Genomic DNA, 26,322 nt, shown 5'->3' with positions numbered 1-26,322 from the left:
TGACATTAGAAAAAATTGACTGAATATTCAGAGATAATACTAAAGGTTGCCTCTGTCAATTTAATTTACTGTGCTTTCTATTCACTAAAGTTTTCATGTTAATTGCTCCTCTTTTTCTTCTTAATTATGATACAAATTTCATAATACAGAACACATAAAAACTCACATGAATTATAAATTTGATTTCTCGACAAGAAAACCCATGGAAGGCGATATAGAATTCTTGAACAGCCTACACATTTGAATGAAAAAGCAAGTCCTTCCAAAAAATGTTTGCACGTCTGTATTTTTCTTTCAATTCAATAATCCTGCAAATAGTTTATAATTGCCAGGTGATCTCTCTGAATGAGTCGCGAATCAATGTCAATGTAACCAGCTGAAACATTAACAACAGTTTGATAACTGGGTGTTAAATATCTTATTTGGAGTGAACAAATGTTTGGAATTTACTTGAATTCCACCAGGAAACATTCTTGAACATCAATACAAGAAATGAGATATGTGAGAGATGTGCAAACCTTATTTTTAAATGAACAAATTCCAATATTTTCAAAGCATTTCAACCATACGGTCAAAATGAACAGGTGAATGGAAAAATAAAAATAAGTTTTTGACAATTCATAAACTGAACAACAATTACAAATTCACTTTGATCAAAGGACAGAGTAATATTTAGATGAATCACAACATTTAGTTACAAAGTAGGTAATTAGCTGACTGACAAATAATAGGTGGTAGCATTTGTTAATTTACTGAAGTAGGTATCAACTTTATTTTCAATTTTTAGCACGAGAGAAAAATGTTGAATGTGTTTCAATTGTTTGGACTTGCCGCTTTGCAACATAAAAAAGATCAATCTCATTACTTAGACATCGTAATCTTTAATTCTGCAACATTTTCAAATATTCTCCAGGAATTTATAAGCGAACGAATTAGATACAGGTCTCCCCATAATCCGAAAGGAAAGCGATATTATGAAACGCTACATAAGCTGAAAAGGCGTTAGTCGAAGAAGCATTAATTTACATGGGAAACATCTCCTCTTTTTTCGTAAAAGTGAAAATCCTCTTCAGATTTCTTTCAGTTAGAGAAAACAGGGACAGATGTAAGTCTTTTGCAAAAGCAAAGTGGCTAAAGCGAATTATCCAACACATATTTCTTGGTAACCTGACTCAAATAAGTATCAGATTTTGTGATTATTGATATAATAGATAAAAGCAGATCTAATGTTGGATTGAAAAGCAACTCAGTCTGTGCTTCGGTACTCTCTAATCAACATTCAGAGCAGCTCTTGATATATTTCTGTTGAAGGTATGATTTGAAACCTTCCCTCTCATCTAGTTATCGAGACACTGCCACAGCTGCACAAGCTCCTTTCATAATGTTCCCACTCAGGACGGCAGGAATGCAATATTGTGTTTCATGTGGTTTCTCAAATGAAAACTAATCAGCTGTTTATTGTTGTAATTTGAATGGGAATTAATTCGGTAGTTTCTGTGTGTAATGGACTGGAAATTAAACAATATTTTACAATAACGATATAATAAATGAATGATACTCTTAAATAAACAGGAATCTCATGACAATTCTTTGAAAGACAAATTGACAAAACTGCGCGATCATTGTACTTTGATTTTAAAAATGCATCAGTCATGCAATGTGAATATTCAGCTGAAGACAATTTCCCTTCCTTTCAGCAATGTACAACTTCCACAAATTCAAAATGAACAGGCATTGATAAAGGAAGGAACAAGCAGATGGCAATTCTATTTTCTTAACATAAACGTGTGATGAATTTTAAGTCAGTTTCATATATGTTAAAAGGAAACTTATTGTAGTTCGAAATACAATAAACGTTAGCATGAAGTGAAATGTAATTAAATCAATTCAACTGTGTTTACTCAGTTAAAATCCAGTTCAATATTCAAAGTAATCGAGTGATTGTACTCTGCAATATCTTTACATTAATTCAGTGCTGAGATATAATTGCACATTTATACCCCTCATAGTGAAGCAAACTTGTGCCAGGAGTTAGAGGAGGCAGGGGAGGTTCTTAATGAGTACTTTGCTTCAGTATTCCCGAGTGAGTGGGACCTTGTCCTTTGTGAAGACAGCGTGAAACAGGCTGATCTGGTCGAACAGGTAGATGTTAACTCTGAGAATGTGCTGAAAATATTGAAAAATCACGGATTTAGATAAGTCTCCTGGGCCAGAAAGGATATAACTTAGGTAGTGATGGGAAGGGAGGCAAGGGTTTACTGTGAGTTGGCAATGATCTTTGTAGCCTCACTGTCCACTGGAGTCATACGAGATGATTGGAGGGTGGCAAACGTTATTCCCTTATTCAAGAAAGGCTATTGAGATAACCCTGGGAATAATCGATGAGTCAGTCTTACATCAGATGTGGGCAAATATTTGGAAAGGATTCTGAGAGACGGGATTGATGATTATTTGGAAAAGTATAGATTGATTAGAGATGGTCAGCATGGCTTTGTGAGTGCCAAGTTATGCCTCACAAGCTTCATTGAATTATTTGAGGATATTACAAACACATTGGTGAGGACAGAGTAGTGGATGCGCTGTATATGGATTTTAGCAAGGTGTTTGATCAGGTTCCCCATGGTAGGCTCATGTGGAAAGTAATGAGGCATGGGATACAGGAAAACATGCTTGGTTAAATAATAAATTTGCTGGCCCATAGAAGACAGGGTGAGATTACATAGACAGTTTTCAGCTTGGAGCATGGTGACCAATGGTATTCTGAGGGGATTCGTTCTGGAACCTCTGCTCTTTGTCGTTTTTGCAAATGACTTGGATGAGGAAGTAGAAGGGTGGGTTAGGACGTTTGCCAATGACACGAGGGTTGGTGGAGTTGTAGATACTGTGGAGGGCTTTGTAGGTTGCTAGAGGACATTGACAGGATGCAGAGCTGGGCTGAGAAATAGCAGATGGAGTTCAACCTGGGAAAATGTGAAGTTATTCATTTTGGAATTTCAAATTTGAATGCATATTGTCAAATTAAATGCAGGATTCTTGAAAATGTGGGTGAACAGAGGGATCGTGGGGTGCACGTCCATACATGCCTCATGCTGACATCCAAGGTGATAGGGTTATTAAGGTGGTGAAGTGTGTTGGCTTTCATAAGCAGGGACATTGAGTTTAAGAGCCACGGGGTTATGCGGCAGCTCTATGGATCCCTGGTGAAACTACACTTACAATATTGTGTTTGGTTCTGATCACCTCATTATACCTATGATGCAGAAGCTTTAGAGAAGGTGCAGGTGAGATTTACCAATATGCTACCTTATGAAGAAAGGTTGAGGGCTTTGGTCATTGCAGTGAAAGAGGATGAGAGTTTACTTGATAGCTTTGTATAAGATGATGAGAGGCATTGAGTGGACAATGAAAGACTTTTCCCAACAAAGTGGCATAATTTTAAGTTAAATGGGGGAAGTTGTGGTGCGATGTCAGAGATAGTTACTTTATAGATAGTAGTGGGTGCGTGGAATGCACTGCCAGTGGTGGTAGTAGATTCAGATCCATCAGGGACATCTAAGTGACTCTTGGATAGGCACATCAAGGATAGTAAATGAAGGTCATGTTTGCTAGTTTAATCTTAGAGTATGATAAAAGGTCGGAACAACATCGTGGCCAAAAGGCCCTGTACTATACTGTACTGTTCTATATTCTATGGATGGAAATGAACGAATAATGATAAATTTCATCGTGCTATTTAACTGTGCTATCTGCAAAAATGACCTGATGTTCTGATGTAAAGAATACAGATTCAGCCAACTGGGGCGTGGGGTGGTTCATAGGAGGATCCAGATTTTAAGCAGAGGTGGCTCAATAGTTAGCATTGCTGACTCATAAATCAGGGACCTGGATTTGATTCAGCCTTAGGTGACTGTGTGGAGTTTACACGTTCTCCCCGTGTCTGTGTGGGTTTCCTCTGGGTGCTCCAGTTTCATCCCACAGTCCAAAGATGTGCAGGTTAAGTGGATTGGTTATGCGAAATTCCCAGTGTCCATGCATGTGCAGGTTAAGCCATTAACCATGAGAAATACAGGGAATGCATGAGTCTGAATGGGATGCTCATCAAAGAGTTCGTGTGGACCCCATGGACGATGACCCTGTTTCTACACTGTAGGGATTCTATTCCATTCTCATGAAGAAGAATGTACCTATCTCAATGTGCTGTGAATCTGTGGAATTCCCTATTCAAAATGCAATGGATGCCAGGACAATGAACTAATTTACTGAAGAGATACAGATGTTGAATTTGCAATGAGATGAAGGGTGAGACAGAGCAGGTGGGAAAATCCAGCTGAGACCGAGGTGAACTCAATCATCACCGTATTAAATGGTGGAGCTGGTTCGAAGGGCTGCATTGCCTCCGCTGTGCCCAGGGCTTATCTTCTTAGGGTAATAACTGGAAAGCTGAATCCAAAACTCACCACCTTCACCAAAGGAGATTTTCAGAAAATGCAGGATAGTCAGGTGGATTAGGATTTCAAACTTAGATAGTGAGGAAGCGTGTGGGAGATAATGATTTTACAATTTTAAACTGAGGTGAGTTAAAAATCACACAACAACAGATTATAGTCCAACAGGTTAAATTGGATCATGATGAAGGAGCTTCGCTCTGAAATCTAGTGTGCTTCCAATTAAAGCTGAGGGACTATAACCTGGTGTTGTGAGATTTTTAACTTTGTACACCACAGTCCAACACCGGAATCTCCAAATCATGTAAACTAAGGGGAGACACTGATTTATGGTTTTAGATTGTGTCGTACATTCACACTGTCCAGAATACTCTGTTGTGAATATCTATCCTGTACTTTATTACAAAGCCAAGGTCTCTGACAATGAAAACCAAAACACCCAGGAAACATTGCCACACCTCGTAATCTGATAAAAGACTTGTGTTAAGTTTGGTTGAATTTAGAATACAGTTGGGAAGAAGGAAGATTAAATCCAATCCCAAGATCCTGTGCTTAAACAAAGGAGACTACAATAGGATGAGGCAGGAGTTCGCTAACGTAGACTGGAAGCAAAGACTTTAAGGTGGGACAGTTGACAGACAGTGGAAGAATATCAATGAATTTTTCAAACTGCTCAGCAAACGTATATATCAGTGAAAAGGAAGGACTGTAGGAAAAGGAGTAATCTACCATGGGTGGCTAAGGAAATAAGGGAGTTTATCAAATTGAAATAGAAAACATACAAATTGGCAAAGACCAAGGAGAAACTAGGAGATTAGAAAAACTTTAAAGATCAACAGAAAGCGAGATGGGATTGCGGGAGAAAAGTGATGAGTAGCTATCCCCAGGGCCAGAATAGCAGTTTACACTGCTAGAGGGGAACCTATTGTGTGGGGAACATATGAGCTCTGTAATTGTTGAAGCACTTAACTGTTACCATAGAGATAATCCTGATCAAGTTCAAAATCACAGCACACTCCAAAAGCTTGTACTTCCAAATAAATATGTTGGACTATAACTTGGTGATGTGTGGTTTTTAACTTTGCCCACCCCGCTCCAACACCAGCTCTTCCACATCAGAATCCTGACAGACAGCCCCACTGAAACTGAAGTGCCTGTCAGATACGTGACTGAACCACAGGGGTGTGGGGGGAGGGGTATGTGGTTTAACCACAAAGTGCTGAGCTGAACTCTACTTTTTAACTGTCATTGCCATGGAGATAATATGGAGACAGCGTCCATTCAAAACCACAAACCACAAAGGTATAAGAATGGGAGCCATACATCGGACAGGCAGGGAGTTACCTGATACTGTCTGGAGGTGTTCTGCATGTACACTATCCAGGTAACTGCCAAGTCTCATCAATAAAAGACTCAAAGAAGACCTCTCAAAGGAACAACCATTATCACGAAAGTGTTAGAGCTGGGTAAGCTAATGGAGCTAAAGGTAGACAAGTCTCTTTGCCCTGATGGAATACATCCCAGGGTACTACCAGAGGTGGTGGGAGAAATAGTAAATATATTTGGAGTCAGAGTCCTACACCAGAGACAGGCCCTTTGGCCCAAACTGGTCCATGTCAGCCAATATGTCCATCTACGCGAACCCCATTTCCCTGCACACTTGGCCCATATGCTTCTGACCCTTTGCTATCCATGTATTTGTCCAAATTCCTTTTAGATGTCGTTAATGTATCCAACTCAACCACTTCCACTGGCAGCTCAGTCCATATACATACCACCATCTGTGTAAAACAGTTGCCCCTCAGGTTCCCTTTCAGAATTTCTCCTCTAACCTTAAACTGATGCCGTCCACTCCTTGATTTCCTGGGAAAAAGACTGAGTGCATTCACCTTACTCAAGCCTGTCACGATATTATACAAAGGCAGAAATAGATCTCCCCTCTGTTTCCTCTGCTCTAAACAAAAACAAAACCTCGCTTGTCCAACCTCTCCCTCTAACTCAGAACCGAGCCCACTTCTTCTGCACCTTATCCAGTTTAATGACTGAAACCTACATTACATTCATCACATTTCAAGTGTCTCCCCACGGCGCTGGAACCGACGTGACAACGCCAATGGATTACAAGCCATGATCGACAATTAACCCATTTACAAAAATCCCGTTTTCAAAGTATTTTCCATGGTGCAGGGATCCTTGTGTCTTTCTGGTTGCATGATTAGTTAAAAACTTGTCCTCATACAAAACAAATCTGTAACTTAATTATTCCTGGGAAATGTGCCATGATTTTTCAGACTTTTAAAAACAAATGAAATCTCTCTCCAGAGTCACCACACTAACATGGACTTGGCTGTGTCTCAGTAATGTTTCCAGACACACTGACATTTGAAATATTCGCCCACGGACAGAATACACACCTTTCCTTCCACATGAAAAGGCCAATGATATTCAGATTGGCACGGATCAAGTAACCATCAAAACTGAACAGGAAGTTCAGTTTGAATTTCTCATCCACAAATCTTCCCTTTCAGTACTCTACAACAGAGAATACAAGTCGTTGAATTCAGCTTCCTAGCTCCTGCTGCAGACTAAGGACCAAAACAAAGGCGTGGCACGATGGCGCTGCTGCCCCACAGCACTAGGGTCCCAGGTTCGATTCCAGCCTTGAGTGACTGTGTGTGGAATTTGCATGTTCTCCCCGTCTCTGCGTGGGTTTCCTCCGGGTGCTCCGGTTTCCTCCCACAATCCAAAGATGCGTAGGTCAGGTGAATCAGCCATGCTAAATTGCCCATAGTGTTAGGTGCATTAGTCAGAGGGAAATGGGTCTGGGTGGACTACACTTCCGAGGGTCGGTGTGGACTGGCTGGGCCGACGGGACTGCTTCCACACTGTAGGAAATCTAATCAAATCAAATCAATGAATCTGACTCGGAGCCTCCTGGGTGTTGGTGAATCCTCCCCCCACCTTCCAGTGTTTCCTCCCTGGTCAGACCCACATTATTTTTTTTTCCAATCTGGAAAAACCTCTTATTTATTTCCCCTACACCGACCCTCTGATGAGAACCATCCTGCACACACTGGACAAATCATAACTGGTTGAACTAAAATGAACCAAATTAGAACTTTAATTGCAGGCCCACCCTTGTTCCTTTCGATAACATTCCTGAATCTTCACCCGAGTTCTGATAACTTTCTGCAAAATGCTCCCCCCACTGATACGCCGAGCACTTGTCACGATACCAGGGCAGGGACCATTCCCCTGGGTCCTGTTCTCAGAGGGAGGAAGGGAGGGAGCTGCCAATGACAGATTAATCCCACACATCCACAGACTCTCTCCCTGGCATTGACCCATACTGCACATACGCCAACAATTGCCCAGCACAACGCCCGAGCACCGGTTCCCCCCTCCTAAAGAGCATGCTTCCAGATCACACAGGTGCCTGGGTGATTGACAGCAGCTGTGCCCAATAGAGTGGAGGGGGCGGGGCTGGAGGACTGGGACAATGGGATTGTAAACCATGAATGAATGTGGAGAACACTGGGGGATGGACCGGACAGTGAGGGACAGGATCAGTGCAGCAGCAGGAGGGGATCCTGGACAAAATGAGCAATGGGAGAGTCTGACAGGAGAGAAACTGTTTGGAGGCTCAGGCAGGGACAGCTGGGAGGCAGTATTGCCTGGAGGCTTGGGCATGTTTTCCAATCAGCCTCTTCAAAGCGGCTGTTACCAAACTCTGAACCCGATTCTCTTGGTCCAGAGGTAAGGACACTACCACCATTTCTTGGTGGGCTAGTGGAAAGAAGGGAAGATTTTCTCAATCTCACTCACATGGAAACTCCATGAGCTCCTCCCACTTACTCTCTACGGTAGGGATGGAGGAGACAGAGCAGATGGGACGGGGTTTAGGGATATAGGGACTGCCTTTCAAACTAGGGACTGTGTTATTAACAAGACTCAATACACAGTCAATAACACAAAGCTGGTGTACGTGAACTTTATCCAGAATATTAACACCCATAACTGGGTGACGCAGACCCCAATGTACAAAGTTAAGTCCTGGATATTAATAACTGCTTTGCGTGAGAGAAATCACGTCTCATGAACTTGTGTCAATTGTTTTGAAGTAACAACAAAGAGGATTGATGAGGACAAAGCGGTGGAAATGATCTACACGGACTTCAGTAAGGTTCCCCATGGGAGAGTGGTGAGCAAGGTTAGATCTCATGGAATACAGAGAGAACTAGCCATTTGGATACAAAACTGGCTCAAAGGTAGAAGACAGAGGGTAGTGGTGGAAGGTTGCTTTTCAGATTGGAGACCTGTGACCAGTGGGGTGTCACAAAGGATCGGTGCTGGATCCACTAATTTTCATAATTTATGTAAATGATTTGGATGTGAATATAGGAAGTAATGTTAGTAAAATGACACCAAAATTGGAGGTGTAGTGGACAGTGAAGAGGATTAACTCTGATTACAATGGGATCTTGATCAGATGGTTGAATGTGCTGAGGACTGGCAGATGGAGTTTAATTTAGATAAATGTGAGGTGTTGAATTTTGGAAAAGCAAATATTAGCAGGTTGTATACACTTAATGGTAGGGTCCTCGGGAGTGCTGCTGAACAAAGAGACCTTGGAGTGCAGGTTCATAGCTCCTTGAAAGCAGAATCACAGGTAGATAGGATAGTGAAGGTGGTGTTTAGTATGCTTTCCTTTATTGGTCAGAGCACTGAGTATAGGAGTTGGGAAGTCGTATTGCGGCTGTACAGGACATTGCTTAGGCCACGCTTGGAATATTGCGTGCAATTCTGGTCTCCTTCCTATCAAAACAATATTGTGAAACTTGAAAGGGGTCAGCAATGTATTACAAGCATGTTGCCAGGGTTGGAGGATTTTAGCTACAGGGAGAGGCTGAATACATTGTTTTCCCTGGAGCGTCAGAGGCTGATGGGTGACCGGAGAGAGGTTTATAAAATCAGTAGGGGCATGGATAGGGTAAATTCACAAGGCCTTTTCCCTGTTGTGGGGAGGAGGCATGATGGGGGGTGGGAGACAGAGAGGAGAGACCGAGAGGGGAGGGTGATGGTTATTTTGTAGATCTACAACACAACCATGTTCCTGTTTTCTCCCCATCCCCTTCAATCCCTCTGAAGGGCTCAGAACAAGTGCACAGTCCCTGGAAAGTAGAGCTTCAGGGTGATCAAGTGCTGAAGGTTGCATTTGGGACGCTGACCTTTATTGGTCAGTGCATATATCAATAAATGGACCTGGGTTCAATTCCACTGTCCTGGATTCATGTCTGTGGCCACAGACGCGCCTGTCTCTGACCCTGACTACTGGATCCCCTGTTACGATAGCTCCGCCATTCTCCTTCCTCTCGTTCTGTGCAGCGGAGCTATCTGTGGTGCACTGAAACTGGCTGTTGCTGATTTTCCCTGAGAGTCTACTCCACCTGTTCCCCCCTTATAGAATCCCAAGCGGTGCACAATATCTGTTTGAGAAGCGGAACGATCAGTGAGGAGACCTGCACTTCCTTCCTGAGCCTTTTACTTGATGTGATGATCACCCATTCCCTTTCTGCCTGTGTAACCCTCACCTGCAGTGTGAGTAACTCACTAAACGTGCTGTCCATAACATTCTCAGTATTGCTCCACAGTGAGTTCACTCTCAGCTCCAGTTCTGAAAAGCAGTTACCCAGTAGCTGCAGATGGGCACTCTTCTTGCACACATCGCCGTCACGGACACTGGAAGTGTCCCTTATTTCCCACATTGTGCAAGAGGAGCACATCACTGGTCTAAGGTCTCCTGTCACAATGTCTCTCTAGTTTCAGTTAGTTACTCCCATTAGGAGAATCTAAATGCGCTAGCAACCTTCCTTCTCTTCAGACATTTCCATTATAATCAAAAGCCCCGATCATTACTTAAGCTGACATTTTATACTTTAAAAACTGTTTAAAAAAAACTCAGCAGGTTTCACTTACAACTTGGCTGTTCCCATTGGGACCATGTGAATTTCCGAATGGCCTGAACTAAAACTGAAGCTGTGGTTCACCTTCTCCCTCTCTCCCCTCGCTCTGTTTACATCCAACTCCAAAACACTCTCATTGAGCCAGGCAGCACCCTCAGTGTAGCCCTGTCATTTTCATTGTCTGCTCACACCTACACTGCCCTCAGCCTCCTGTACTGTTCCAATACATCTCAATGGGAGCTCAGGACCAGCACCTCATCTTTCAATTCAGCCCTTTGTAACCCCAGAGTCAACATGGACCTCAGCAGTTTCTGAATGAACAGACAGTTGTCAGAACCTGGGACATTCCACCTGAAATGGTGCTGGAATTTGAGTCCATAAGGAATTTTAATGAGAAGTTTGCAGGGAATTGAAAATGAGGAGTTTACAGGTTAACATCATGAAGTGGGTGATTGGGTCTAAATCTGACAGTTCCTATACAGAGACGAGGTGTAATTTGGATAAGTCTACGCTCTCTCTCACGCCAATAATACCTTCCACAGCTGCAGGGCCAAGAATTGAACACAAATCCAAAGGGTGATCCAACCACAGTTTGAACATCTTTCTGCTTTTTGCTTGAAAAAAAAACATAATTTCCCACAGACAGAACAGACACACCTTTCTCCTCCCAATGTTAAATGTCAATGGTATTCAGATCTTGATGACCATGCTGACGATAGAAAATTGCTTCGGAGATCCCTGTCTCAATTATTCTCAATTAATATCCTTTAAAATGAATTCACAAACCAAAACTCACAGTCAGTGCAGACTGAACAGTAAAGACAAAAATTTCTCTTGGTATGTTTTTGATGTGTAAATGCTCCGCTTTCAATCATCCCTTCCCCACCCAGGAAGAGGATATGTCCATGTGCCTCGCTGTACCTTGCCCCAAATAAAGATGGTGGCCTAACCCAGGACCTATCACCGCCTGAGTGCCACAGCTATTTTCCCATTTGCTGCAAACGTGGGACCAAGAGTTTCTAATTCAGGTCCATCAACACGTACAGGGTGTAATTAAACCCTCCCAGTCTCAACTGGATCCAACTCCCTTTTCCCGTTTCCTCCTCCTGCACACACCAAGGGTCATTCTAGGTCCAGTGACCCTTCCTCAGAACCGACAGCAGCTGGGAAAATTAGAATCCCTACAGTGTGGAAACAGGCCATTCGGTCCAACAAGTCCACACTCACCCTCTGAAGATTTTCTCAACCAAATCCATTCCTCGACCCTATTACTCTGCATTTCCCCTGACTAATGCACCTAACCTATACATCCCTGAATACTACGGGAAATGTAGCTGGGCCAATTCACCTAACCTGCATATCTTTGGACTGCAGGAAATAGGGGTATAAAGAGTAGATAATAGGTGAGAACAGTGCCCAAAATAAACTGTAACATTTGGAAAGACAAAGGAGTGAATAACAATCTGGCTGGGAGGGTGCATAGCTGTTAATGGAGGGCACAGGATCCTGTGTCTGGCACCATCTCAGTAGAGGTGGTGGAAACGGCAGCTGATGATCTACGTTCTGCGACAAAAAAGACCCTGAACTTCCAGCTGCCTGCTACTTTAACACACGAGTCTGTTCCCTGGCCAACATCTGTCTCATGCTTACTGCAGTGTTCCAGTGAAGCTTGATGCAAGAACATACCAAAACGCCCCCGTATTTAAAGGACTGCAATTTCCCCTCCCATGTGGTCAACAATACTCTCCAGTGTATCTCCACCACTTCCCACACCTCTGCCATTGAACCACACCTCTCCAACTGCAACAAGGATACCACCCCCTAGTCCTCACCTTCCACCCAGATACAACGCATCAGCCTCCGCCATTTCCACCACCTACAATCAGATCCCACCAGATATATTTCCCTCTACATTCCTTTCATCATTCGACAGAGACGATTCCCTGAGAATTCCTTGTCAGATCCATCCACCCTCCACTCTCAGCACCTTCACTTACCAATGCAAGAGGTGTAAAACCTGTGCCCACACCTCCCCCTCACCCATAATGGATCCTTCCACATCCAGCAGAGAATTTCCAGCACATCCAAACACCTCACCTATTATGGCCTTTGATTTTGATGTCGTCTCCTCTCCACTGGGGAGTCAGGACACCAACTTGCGGAATGTTTCAGGGAACATTTCTGGGACACATGCACCAACCAAGCCCACCATCCTGTGGCCGACCACTTCAACTTCCCCACCCACTCCGCCAAGGACATGCAAGTCCTGGGCCGCCTCCACCAAAAAATCCCAGCCACCTGAAGGAAGAAAACCTCATCTTCCACATTGGGACCCTTTAACCACAGAATCAAGGTTCCCTTGTCTCCCCTCCCCTACCTTATCCCAGATCCAACCCTCCAACTCGACACCATCCCCTTGAGCTGTCCCACCTGTTCAACTTCCTTTCCAATTATCCACTCCACCTCTGTCCATTACCCTCCACCTACATCTTCCTATTGCCTTCCTAGCTCCCTTCCCACCAACCCCACACATCCCCCTTATTTATCTCTCAGCCGTGCTACTACCCCCCTCTCTCTACAATCCCGGCATTCCTGATGAAAGGCTTATGCCCAAAACGTCGATTCTCTTGCTCCTGAAATGCTGCCTGGGCTTTTCCAGCGCCACACTTTAACGCAAGCTGGAAGAACAACATCTTATCTTCTACTTGGGGACCCTGCACCCCTCTAGCCCCAGTATCAAATTCAATAATTTTAGGTGCTGAACTCTCCAATGTCCTAGCGCCCTAGCCTCTTAACCCACATACCAGTCCTTGTTATCATATTGCCTACCATTATACACTACATATGGTTAGCCACTAACAGTCCCCATAAACAGTTATTCACCCTCCCCCAGCCAGATCGTTATCCACTCCTTTGTCCAACTGCTCCCATCTCTTTCTTTGGACTCTATCACCACCTATCATTTACTCCTTAACCCCAAACTTCTGCATATAAACTGACATTTCTTTTCAGTAACATCAGTTCTGAGGATGGATCAGCAGATCCAAACATTAACTCTGATTTCTCTTCACAGATGCTGCCAGACCTGCTGAGTTTTTCCAATACCTTTTGGTTGTTGTGTGAGATTTACAGCATCCACAGTCCTTTTGGTTCTAATTTACCAGGAATTTCTAATTCAGGTCTAGCCGCCTAAAACCGTGTGTTTATAAACACTCCCAGTCCATACAATCTCAATTTCTCTCCCAGTCTCTGCTGTCTCTCTCACTCCCTTCACACTCATTGAGTACACCCGCACCACCGTGACACTGCACCTGCACAGTTCATGGTCACATGTTGGCCCACTGGACCCACCCCTCATTCACTCCCATTGGCTGGAGGATCACACCAACTCTCCTATTGGTCTGAAGCTGCCATCAACCACCCAGGCTCCATTGTGACACAAGTTGTGCGCTCCGCCCAGGAGTATTGGAGGCTGAAGGGTGACCTTATAGAGGTTTATCAAATCATGAGGGGCATGGATAGGATAAATAGATAAGGTCTTTTCCATGGGGTGGAGGAGTCCAGAACTAGAGGGCATAGGTTTAATGTAAGGGGGGGGGAAGATTAAAAGGGATCAGAGGGTCAAGTTTTTTCACAGCAGGGTGGTGCGTGTATGGAATGTTCTGTCAGGGGAAGTGGTGGAGGTTAGTACAATTAGACCATTTGGCATCTGGATGGGTATATGTATTGGAAAGGTGTAGTGGGATGTTGCCAAGTGTTGGCAAATGGGACGAGGTTAGGTTAGGATATCTGGTCAGCATGGACTAGTTTGACCAAAGGGGTTGTTTTCATGCTGTACATCTCTATGGTTCTGCACTGGCATGATCTTCAACATTCAGTGAAAGGGGGCAGTATCACAGAGTAGAGGGACTGGGGGCTATTCAGCCCATTGGGGCTGTCCACTCGCCCTCTGGAGATGGTGCCAGTCTGTCCCAACACACCTCCCATTTGCCTGTAGTCCTCCAAATCCTTCCTAAAAAGAAGCTAAATTGCAAATTTGTTTTGACAATAATTACTGAATCTTCATCCAGCTGTCGTTCAAACTGATCCAGATGCTTAGAACTTACGGAATATAATAATGTTCACATTTTTAACCTGCATTATTTGCCAATTACTTCAAAGTAGTTACTAAAAATTGTGACGTTAATAATTTCTCCCTCGGTCTCTTTAAATTAAATATCCTGGAAAGAAATCTGCTCCTGGTTGAAATCACTGCTTAACCTTCTGAGCTCCAAGGAGAATTATCTGACCTTCTGCTAACTTTCCACATAGAGAAACCTATCTTAATTTTAATGTTTCAGTGTTATTGAGATGTACAGCACAAAAACCAACCATTCGGTCCAACTCATCCATGCCGACCAGCTTTTCTAAATTAATCTCGACCCATTTGACAGCACTTGGCCCATAACCTTCTAAACCTTTCCGAATCGTTTACCCAAATCAGATGCCTTTTAAATGTTGCAATTGTACCAGCCACCACACTTTCTCTGGCAGCTCATTCCATATACATACCACATTCAGCTTGAAAACAATGCCCTCAGATCCCTTATAAATTGTTTTCCTCACTCCTTAACCTGTGCCCCATAGATGTGGACTCACCTAACCTGGAAATAAGACCCTGGTTGTTCACCCTATCCATGTCCCTCAGAATTGTATCAACCACTGAGGTCATCTCTCAGCATCCGATGCTCCAGGGAAAACAGCCCCAGCCTATCCCTATATTGCTGAAACCCTCAACCCTAGTAATACCTTTGCACATCTTTGCTGAACACTTTCAAGTTTCACAATATCATTCCGATAGCGGGGAAACCAGGACTGAAAGCAGAATTCCAGAAGTGGCTGAATCAATGTGCTGAACAGCCACAAAATGCAGTTACAACTCCTGTACTCAATCCACTAACCAGTAAAGGCAAGGATACTAAACGCCTTCTTCACTACCCTGCCTATGTATGATTCCACTTTCAATGAACTATGAACCTGCACTCCAAGATCTCTTTGTTCAGCAACAACTCCCAAGGACCTTCCCATTAAGTGCATAAGTCCTGCCCTGATTTGATTTTCCAAAATGGAGCACCTCACATTTTTTTTGATTTAAACTCCATCTGCCACTCTTTAGCCCATTTGTTTGAAGTCCCATTGTAATCTGAGGTAACCTTCTTCCCTGTCCACTGCACCTCCAATTTTGGTATCGATGTAAAGTCACTGACCATACCTCCTATATTCACATAGAAAACATTTACATAAATGAAAAAAAGCAGTGGACCCAGAAACGATCCTTACAGCATATTGCTCATAGAACAAAGAATATTAAAACACAGTACAGGCCCTTCAGCCCTCAATGTTGCACCGACCTGTCATACCAATCTGAAGCCCATTTAACCAACACTATTCCATGTACGTCCATATGCTTGTCCAATAACGACTTAAATGTACTTAAAGTTGGTGAATCTACGACCGTTGCAGGCATAGCATTCCATACACTGACTACTCTTTGAGTAAAGAAATTACCTCTGACATCTGTCCTATATCTACCACCCCTCAATTTAAAGCTATGACTCCTCGGACTCGCCGTCACCATTCTTGGAAAAAGGCTCTCCCTGTCCACCCTATCTAACCATCTGATTATCTTGTATGTCTCTATTAAGTAACGTATCAACCTTCTTCTCTCTTAACGAAAACAGCCTCAAGTCCCTCAGCCTTTCCTCGTAAGACCTTCCCTCCATACCAGGCAACATCCTAGTAAATCTCCTCTGCACCCTTTCAAAGCTTCCACATCCTTCTTATAATGTGGGGAACAGAACTGACACAATACTCCAAGTGCAGCCTCAGCAGAGTCTTGTACAGCTGTATCATAACGTCATGGTTCCAGAACTCGATCCCCCTATTAATAAAAACTAAAACACTGTATGCCTTCTAAACAACCCTGTAAACCTTGTGGCAACTTTCAAGGATCTGTGTACCTGGACACTGAGATCTCTCTGCTCATCGATACTACTAAGAATCATACCATCAGCCCAGTACTTTGCATTCCAGTTACTCTGACCAAAGTGAATCACCTCACACTTGTCCACATTAAACTCCATTTGCCACCTCTCAGCCCATTTCTGCAGCTTATCTAAGTCTCTCTGTAACATACAACATCCTTCGTCACTATCCACAACTCCACCGACCTTCGTGTTGTCTGCAAATTTACTAACCCACCCTTCTACGCCCTCATCCAGGTCGTTTATGAAAATGACGAACAGCAGTGGACCCAACGCCGACCCTTGCGGTACACTACTGGTAACTGGACTCCAGGATGAACATTTCCCATCAATCACCACTGTCTGCTTTCAGCAAGCCAATTACTGATCCAAACTGCTTTATCTCCCACAATCCCATCCTTCCGTATTTTGTACAATAGTCTGACTGTGGGGAACCTTATCGAACGCCTTGCTGAAATCCACATACACCAGATCAACCAGTTTACTCTCATCTACCTGTTTGGTTTCCTTCTCAAAGAAGTCAATAAGGTTTGTGAGGCACGACCTACCCTTCACAAAACCTTGCTGACTATCCCTAATCAAATTATTCTTTTCTCGATCCTATCTCTTATAACCTTTTCCAACACTTTAACACTTTACCAACAACTGAAGTAAGGCTCACTGGTCTATAATTACCAGGGTTGTCTCTACTCCCCTTCTTGAACAGGGGAACCACATGTGCTATCCTCCAGTCTTCTGGCACTATTCTTGTAGACAATGATGATTTAAAGATCAATGCCAAAGGCTCGGCAATCTCCTCCTTGGGTTCCCAGAGGATCCTAGGATAAGTTCACTGGGCCGGATGGGTTTTATCTATTTTCACACTCTGCAGGATTTCTGATACCTCTTCATTATGAGCCTCAATCCCACCTAGTCTAGTAGCCTGTATCTCAGTAATCTCAACAACATTGTCGTTTTCTAAAGGGAATACTGTTGAAAAATATTCATTTCGTGCTTCCCCTATCTCCTCTGACTCTACACACAACTTCCCACTACTATCATTGATTGGCCCTAATCTTATTCGTCATTCTTTTATTCCTTAAATACCTATAGAAAGCCTTAGGGTTTACCCTGATCCTATCCGCCAATAATTTCTCATGTCTCCTCCTGGCACTTCTGAGCTCTTTCTTTAGGACTTTGCTGGCTATCTTCTAACCCTCAAGCGCCCTAACTGAGCCTGCACATCTTATCCTAACATAAGCCGCCTTCTTCCTTTTGAAGAGAGATTCCATTTCCTTTGTAAACCACAGCTCCCGCACTCTACAGCTTCCTCCCTGTCTGACAGGTATATACTTATCAAGGACAAACAGGAGCTTTTCCTTGATCTTTGAGGGTCCCTATTCTCTGCCTGGTTACTCGTTTATCCTTAGTGTATTTCTGGAATCTCTGGATTCTCTGGGAACCTATTTCCCAAAGCTCTGTCATGTCCCGTTTTTGCTCTCCTGGTTTCCCTCGAGGAGACTCCGACTGCCCCTATACTCCTCCAGGAATTCACACAAACCCAGATGTCTGCACCTGCTATATCCCTCCTTCATTTTCTTGACGAGACTCTCAATTTCTCACGACAGGCAGCATTCCCTACACTACCTATTAAGGCCTTAACAGGAACATACTGCCTGTGTACTCTCGTTGTCGCAGGCCTATGGACGCAATGGCAGATGAAGACAAAGAAGCAATCATTATCAGTAAAAAGGTAATGCTGGGCAAGATAACAGCCTAAAGATAGATGGGTCGCCTGGCCGTGATGGAATGCATCCCAGGGGACGTTAACAGATTTGCTGAGGGTAAATACAAATGCACTCGTGATAATTCACTAAAATTTGCTGGACTCTGGGACAGTTCTGTCAGATTGGCAAGCTACAAATGTGATGCAAATATTTTAAAATGGACCTGTTAGCATAACTTCTTTGGTGGGGAAAATGCCCGATCTCTTAAGGAAGAAATAGTGAGCTATGTGGATAGAAATTATCTCATTGAGCAGACACAGCATGGATTCATGAAAGGTAGACTTCACTAAGATGAGTGGTAGAGCAATGTCTGCAGAGGCCACTGTCAGTCTGCACAGGGATACAGATAGGTTAAGTGAGTGGGTAAGGATCTGGCAGATGAAGGACAAGGTTGGGAAATGTGAAGTCATCCATTTAGGTCAGACTAACAGCAAACTGATGATGAAATGATGAAAACTTGCAGCACGCTGCTGTACAGAGGGAGCTGGGTTTCCTTGTGCATGAATCACAGGAAATTGGTTTGCAGGTGCAGCAGGTAAATAAGACAGTGAAGGGAATATTGTCCTTCATTGCTAGAGGGATGGTTATGCTGCAGCTGTACAGGGTGCTGGGGAGGCCACACCTGGAGTACTGTGTACAGGTTTGGTCTCCTTACTTCAGGAAGGATGTACTGGCACTGGTGGGAGTGTAGAGGAGGGTCACTAGTTTCAGTCAGGATTTCAGAGGGTTGGCATATGCGGAGAGATTGAGGAAACTGGTAGTATGCTCATTGGAATTTCGAAGTAAGGGAGGTTGGATAGGAAAAAAATAACATTATGAACGGAGTAGATAAGATAGAAGCAGGGAGGTGATTTCCGCTGGAGGTGGGTCAAACTAGGGAGCAGAGCATCAAAATAAGGGGGCATCAGATTTAGGACTGAGTTCAGGATGGACTTCTTCAGATAAATCTGTGAATCTGTGGAATTTGCTGCTGAGTGCAGCAGTTTAGGTTATCGACTTGACTATCTTTAGGTCAAAAGATAGATTTGTGAACAGGAAAGGAATTACGGGTTATGGTGAGAGATCAGGAATGTGGATCTGAGGCCATGAAAAGATCAGCCCTGATCTTACTGAATGGCAGAGCAGGCTTGAGGGGCCATGTTTCCTACTCCTGCTCCTCTTTCTTATGTTCTTATGTTCCCACTTTCCAGCCTGGGAATAGCAAGGGAATATTGAAATTTCTCACCATGTACTGTCAAAATTCGCCTTTGTCCAATTTAGAGCACTGTTTAGATCTGGTCTATTATTTTCTGTAACTATTTTAAAACTAGTAGAATTATCAGAGAACCCTGACAGCGTGGAAGTAGGCCATTCAGCTCATCACAACCACACTGACCCTCAGAGACTCCTACCTTACCACTGTAATGTTGCATTCCCCACGGCTAATCCACCTAGCGTGCACATCCCTGAACAATATGGGCAATTCAGCCTGGAAAATCCACACAACCTGCATATCTTTAGATAGTGGGAGGAAACCAGCGCAAACAGATGAAATCCACGCAGATAATAACAACAAGGTGATCATCCCTTTCTTCTTTCCCAGTTCCACCAAAATAACTTCACTGGACGTACTCCTAGAATTATCCTCTCAAGCACAACTGTAATGCTACCTCGAAATAAAAAGGCCACTCCGCCTCCTCTCATGTCCCCCTTCCTACCCTTCCTCTTGCATCGATACCCTGGAAAATAAAACTGCCAGTCCTACTCATCCCTGAGCAACATTTCTGTAATACTCATGATATCATAGTCCCATGTTCAAAACTATACCGAGCCCATCTGCCTTCCCTGTCAGACCTCTTGCATTGAAGTAAATGCAGTGTAACTTGTCAGTTCTACCTGGTTCTGTGCCTTGCCCTTGCCTGCCTTGACTGTCTGACTTCTGAACTGTACCAGCCTCAGACATACCTCTTTTCTCACTATCTCTTTGGGTTTACCCTCACTGGATTAATGCCACCTGAGTAACACTAGCAAATCTCCCTGCCTGGATATCAGACACCTTCCAATTCAGGTACAATCCATCCTTCTTATGCAGGTCAACTCTACTCCAGAGGAGATTACAATGATCAAAAGATGTGAATCCTTCTGCCCTACACCAGCTCCATAGCCAATCATTCATCTCCTCCATCCTGCTATTCCTACTCTCACTAGCATGTAGCACCGGAAGTAATGCAGATATTATGGTTGAGGACCTACTTTTTTATATTCCAGGCAAATTTGCTATATTCTCTCATCAGGACCTCATCTTTTCCCCTTCCTCTGTCATTGGTACCAATGTACAATGACCTCTCACTGGTCATTCTCCCCTTTGAGAATATTCTGCTAACTGTCCGAAACATCCTTGACCCTGGCACCAGGGAGGTACCACCCCATTCTGATGTCTCACTGTCAGCTGCAGAAACAGCAGTCTGTGCCCAACTACAGAGTCCCTTATCATCATTGAGCGTTTGGAATCTGATATACCTCTCATTATAGTAGAGCCAGTCTCAGTAGCAGTAACTTGGCTGTCAGTGCAAAATTCCCCTGAGAGTCTATGACCACCTACATTATCCATAATAGTATACTTGTTTCAGATGGGGATAGCCACAGGAGACTCCTGCTCTACCTATCTCCCTCTCCTACCTTTCCGAGAGGTAACCCATCTACCTGACTGCATCGGCAGTTTTCCGGCCTGAAACTGCCACCTATCACACATCCTGACTCTTGGTAAATTCTTCATTACCATTAAGCACTGCTCCATCTGATCCATGTGATCCAAGAGGATTTGCATCACTTCCTGCAGGCTATCATCAGGATCATTCAAACTCCCCCTACTCTCCTCCAGGAAGTGCACATCACTGTACGAATGGCCATCTCTGCACCTTAATCTGTAGACCCAGAAAAAGGCAGAGTCTTACAGCTTTACAAAAGACTGCTTTCGAATACATTAGTACCTGTATTTTATATTTAAAACATTCAACCAAAAGATCATAACAGAGGCATTTAGACGAGTAAACACTCACCCTACTGAATGTTGCAGATTTTAAAAAGTAAAACAGAGTAAGATTTACCTTTTAAGACACTGAAACCCACTGAGCTGATCCCCGGCTGTGAGTCACAGACATACAGCACGGAAACAGACCCTTCAGTCAAACTCGTCCATACCGACCAGATGTCCGAACCTAATCACGTCCCATTTGCCAGCATTTGGTCGATATCCCTCGCAACACTTCCTATTCATATACCCATTCAGATTCCTAATAAATGTTGCAATTCTACCAGCCTTCACAACTCCCTCTGGCAGCTCGTTCCATAAACGTCGCATGAAAAAGTTGCCCCTTAGGTCCTTTTTATATATTTTCCCTCATGCTAAATCTATGCCCTCTAGTTCTGGACTCCCTCACTCCAGTGAAAATACCTTGTCTATCTATCTGATCCATGCTCACGATTTTATAAACCTCTGAGATCACTCCTCAGCCTCTGACGCTCCAGGGAAAACAGCCCCAGCCTATACAGCCTCTCCCTATATCTCAAACCCTCCAACCCTGGCAATATCCTTATAAATCTTTTGTGAACCTTTCAAGTTACACAACATCCTTGTGATAGGTGGAGAACAGAATTGTGCACAATATTGCAAGAGTGGCCAAACCAATGTCCTGAACCGCTGCAACATGACCTCCCAACTCTCTTCGTCAATACTCTGACCAATCAAGGAAATCATACCAAACATCTTCACTATCCTATCTACCTGCGCCTCTACTTTCAAGGAGCTGTGAACCTGCACAACAAGGTCCCTTTGTTCAGCAACACTCCCCAGGACCTGACCATGATGTGTATCAGTCCTACTAAGCTTTCCTTTTCCAATATGCAGCACCTCGCACTTATCTGAATTGAACTCCATCTACCACTCCTCAGCCCATTTGCCCATCTGATCAAAATACCATTGAAATCTGAGGTATCCTTCTTCACTGTCTCCTCACCTCCAAGTTTGGTGCCATTTACAAACTTACTAAATATACCTCCAGTGTTCACATCCAATTCATTTATATAAATGATGAGAAGTAGTGGACCCAGCACCGATCCTTGTGGCGCTCCAAAAATCACAGGCGTCCAGTCTGAAAAATAATCATCCATCACCACCACCCTCTGTCTTCTGCCTTTGAGCCAGTTCTATATCCAAATGGCTACTTCAGTGAGATCTAACCTTGCTAACCAGTCTCCCATGGGGAACCTTGTCGAACGCCTTACTGAAGTCCATATAGACCACATCTACTGCTCTGCTCTCATCAATCCTCTTTGCGACTTCTTAAAAACCAGATCGAGTATGTGACATATGATTTCCCATGCATGACGTTATGCTGACTATCCCTAATCCGTCTGTGCTTTTCCAAATACACACAAATCCTGTCGCTCAGGGCTCCCTCCAACACCTAGTCTAGCACAGCGTCTGTAGTTCCCGGGTTTGTCCAAACCGCCCTATTCACCAAAGCGGTGTCCTGTCCCCTTTTTGCCTTACTGATTTTACTCTGAAGTATGCTCCTCTTGCCTTTATACTCGAAGGATGTTTGTGTTTTTTGGATTGGAATAAATGCAAAATAGTACATCTTGGTAAAACTAACGAGGGCAGGAATTACACTGATTAAAAGTTGGGCCTCGAATAGTGATTTGGAACAAAGACACCGAGGGGTTCAGATCTTTGAACTATGTGGCACATGCGGACAGGGTGGTTCAGAAGGGCTTTAGCACATTTGCCTTCATTGCTCAGATCTTTGAATATAGGAGTTGGGACGTTATGTTGAGGTTGTACAGGACGTTAGGGAGGCCTCTTCTGGAATACTGTGCCCAGTTCTGGTTGTGCTGTTACAGGAAGGATATTAATAAATCGGAGTAGGTTCAGAAGAGATTTACCTGGATGGTAATGGGAACGGAGGGAATGAATTATAAGCAGAGTCTGGATAGGCTGGGTCCTTTTTCACTGGAGCACAGGAGGCCGAGGGGTGACCTTATTGGAGGTTTATAAAATCCTGAAGAGATTCAGTAAGGTGACCAGCAGATGCCCTTTCCAGGAGGGGGCGCGATTCAAGATTGGGGACATACTTTTTAACGTGAGAAAAGGAAGGCTTGAAAAAGAAGTTCTGGATTTTACTTTTTGTTTCTGCACAGAGAGTGGTTCACACGTGGAATAAACTTGCAGAGGACATGGTAGCTGTGAATACAATTACAATTTCAGGGTGGCACAGTGGCTCAACGGTTAGCACTGCTACCTCTCAGCGCTAGGGACACAGGCTCAATTCCTGTATTGGGTGACTGTCCATGTGGAGTTTGCATATTCTTCCCCATGTCAGCGTGGGTTCCTCCAGGTGCTGCCGTTTCCTCCCACAATCCACAGATGTACAGGGTAGGTGGACTGGCCGTGCTCAATTGCCCATAGTGTTCAGGAATGATTGGGTTGAGTGAATTAGTCAGGGGTAAATATAGAGCAAAAGGGTAGGGGAATGGGATTCTAATAGGAAAAAAAAACATTTGGACCCGTATATCAATAGGGAATGCTAGGATGGACTTGGACCAAGTGGAGGCAGATGCGATCAGTCCAGTTCGAATTTATGGTCGACACGGACTGGTTGGACCACAGGGTCTGTGTCGATGCTGTATAACTTTATGATTCGTTATCTCTATAAATTCCTCTATGCTTGGAACTCTCCCTATCAGTGCCACCTCATCCAGCCTTACAAATCCTCCTCATCTCTATAATTCCACTCCAGCCTCAAAATCCAAAAAACCTCTATCACAAATATCTCTATTTCTGTAACATCCTCCATCCTCACAATCCTTTCCAACTTGCAACTCCTCCAGCTTCATTATCCTCCCCATGTCTAATCCCCTCCAGTCTCTCAAAGCTCTGCTATATGTGCATTTCGTTATTTCCAGCTTTCAGGATGCCCAATGTTTATTTCTCACTTGATGATTGCCCTTTACAATTCCTGCGCTGAGCTTCTGAATTTCCTTTTAAACCTCTGCGTCTCACTTTCCTTCCAAAAATAATTGACCAATCACGTGTCATCTATTCTAGTATCACCTTTTCTGACCTGAGGTCCACCGGAGCCTGTCATATTCCTATAATAAACATCTCAGCGGTAAACAGAACAGAAAAATGCTCTGGTGGTCCATCGGGTCTGTGAGAAAGAAAACTACCACCGACGTATCCTCATCTATTTTCCAGTACTTGTGGAAAAGTGTCATCTATCATGGCATAGCAAGTGCACACTAAATACATCTCAAATGTTTTGGGGATTTGTGTCTCCCACCCTCACAGACAGTGAGGTTTATTGCAACTGTTGCTCGATGACGACATCACCCACAGGAAAACAGAGCAGCTGGGTCTGTGCAAACCAGAGGTCGCCCACACATTTGGAAGGATGGCAGGGTCCCTGCGAGGATGCACAGGAGAGTTAACAGGATGGTTCAAGGAATGGGGGATTTTAGTTGCAGGAACATGGGTGTTGTTAATACATATCAAGAATATCCATCTATAATAGATGCACTCTCATTCTCAACCTCTCCCCTTGCCTGGGCTGTGGTAACCTTCAGGTTAAACCACCACCAGACATCTCTCCCTAATAACAGAGAGGCCCTATGGTCTGGTAGGACAATACTGACTTTACCTTTCATACAGTGATGCCACTGTGCATCGGGGGTGGAGAGAGGGAATGCTGAAGGTGGTGGATGGGACCCCACTCAGGCACAGTGCTTTGTCCTGGAGGATGTTCGCTTTCTTTAATGCTGTTGAGGGCTGCACTGATGAAAGCAAGTGGAGAATGTTCTAACACAATCCTGATGTGTGCCTTATAGAGAGCAAACAGACATTGGGGAATCAGGCGTTTGGGGAAACTGAGATTGTTCTCCTGGTAGCAAAGGAAATTGAGGGGAGCTGAGAAACAAGTGCTTACAAAACATATACATCAGGATGTTAAACCTTACACTCATCAACTCATCATAAATGGATTACTGGACACATATTGAAGATTTCGGGGAGATCTATTGACAGGACGTTTTGATTCAAAGGAGAATTTTTATGCAGAAAATGGAATTGAGCTGGAACAAAATACTCACACAGAGTGCAAATATCCAGGTCCTGATGAATTGAGTAATTCAATCAGGGTTTGGCGTTACAATTACTGAGATTGCCATCTGAATATCCACCTGTAGTATCCTGTAATACAAGTTTATAAAATCTCTCACTGTCAGGTCAGGTTAGAAACTCACACCATCCCCTCCTCCTAGTCCAGGATGACTGTACACATTACCCCTTGTGGAGACCAGCAGTCAGTTCAGGGGGAAATCTGTGTGGTTTTCTATGAGTTTCACCTTGGGACTTCATGTGACTGAACAGGGCAGATCTTTGACACATGGGACAGAATGTTCCAAGAGTCAGTGAGATGCGGACAGCAGGATTTTCTTCCTTTTCTTTCCTTCCGTGCTGCCACTGTGCCTCATCAATAAGACATGGGGGGTGAAAGGCTCATGCAGCTTGATGGACAAGTTGTCTCCATTCTGACCAATGGGCAGCAAGATCCTCCCAGTCACTCCAAAGAGTCTCTCTGAAAGACAGCAACTCAGCATGCTTCCCACTGTCCGGTGATCCCTGGAAAGATTTAGAAGAATGAGGGGGAAAATCTCCTAGAAAATGTAGAACAGTAAACTTCCAAAAGGATTATAAACAGTTTACAGAGAGGGATTCGGAGAAGTGGACAAGTTGGTAAATGGAGCATAACTTGGGATAATGTGAAGTTGTTCATTTTGGAGGAGGTAATAAAAGAACAGAGGACTATTTAAATGGTGGAAACTGTAGAAAGCTGCAACAAAAAAGGGACCAGGGGGTAATTGTGCAGGAAATACAAAGTTAGCACACAGTTACAACAGGTCATCAGGAAGGGGAATGGAATATTATTCCTGATTTCAGGGGATTTGCAGTATAAGAGTTTGGAGTATATACCTGAGAGCCACATTATATAGTGCGAGTGAGACCACATATGGAGTAATGAGAGAAGTTTCGGTCCCTTTATTTAATGAAATACATCACTTCATCGGAAGCATTCAGAGAAGATTGACT

The sequence above is a fragment of the Chiloscyllium punctatum genome, chromosome 21, assembly GCF_047496795.1.
Source record: "Chiloscyllium punctatum isolate Juve2018m chromosome 21, sChiPun1.3, whole genome shotgun sequence".
Lineage (NCBI taxonomy): Eukaryota > Metazoa > Chordata > Chondrichthyes > Orectolobiformes > Hemiscylliidae > Chiloscyllium > Chiloscyllium punctatum.
This window is presented reverse-complemented; position numbering follows the sequence as displayed.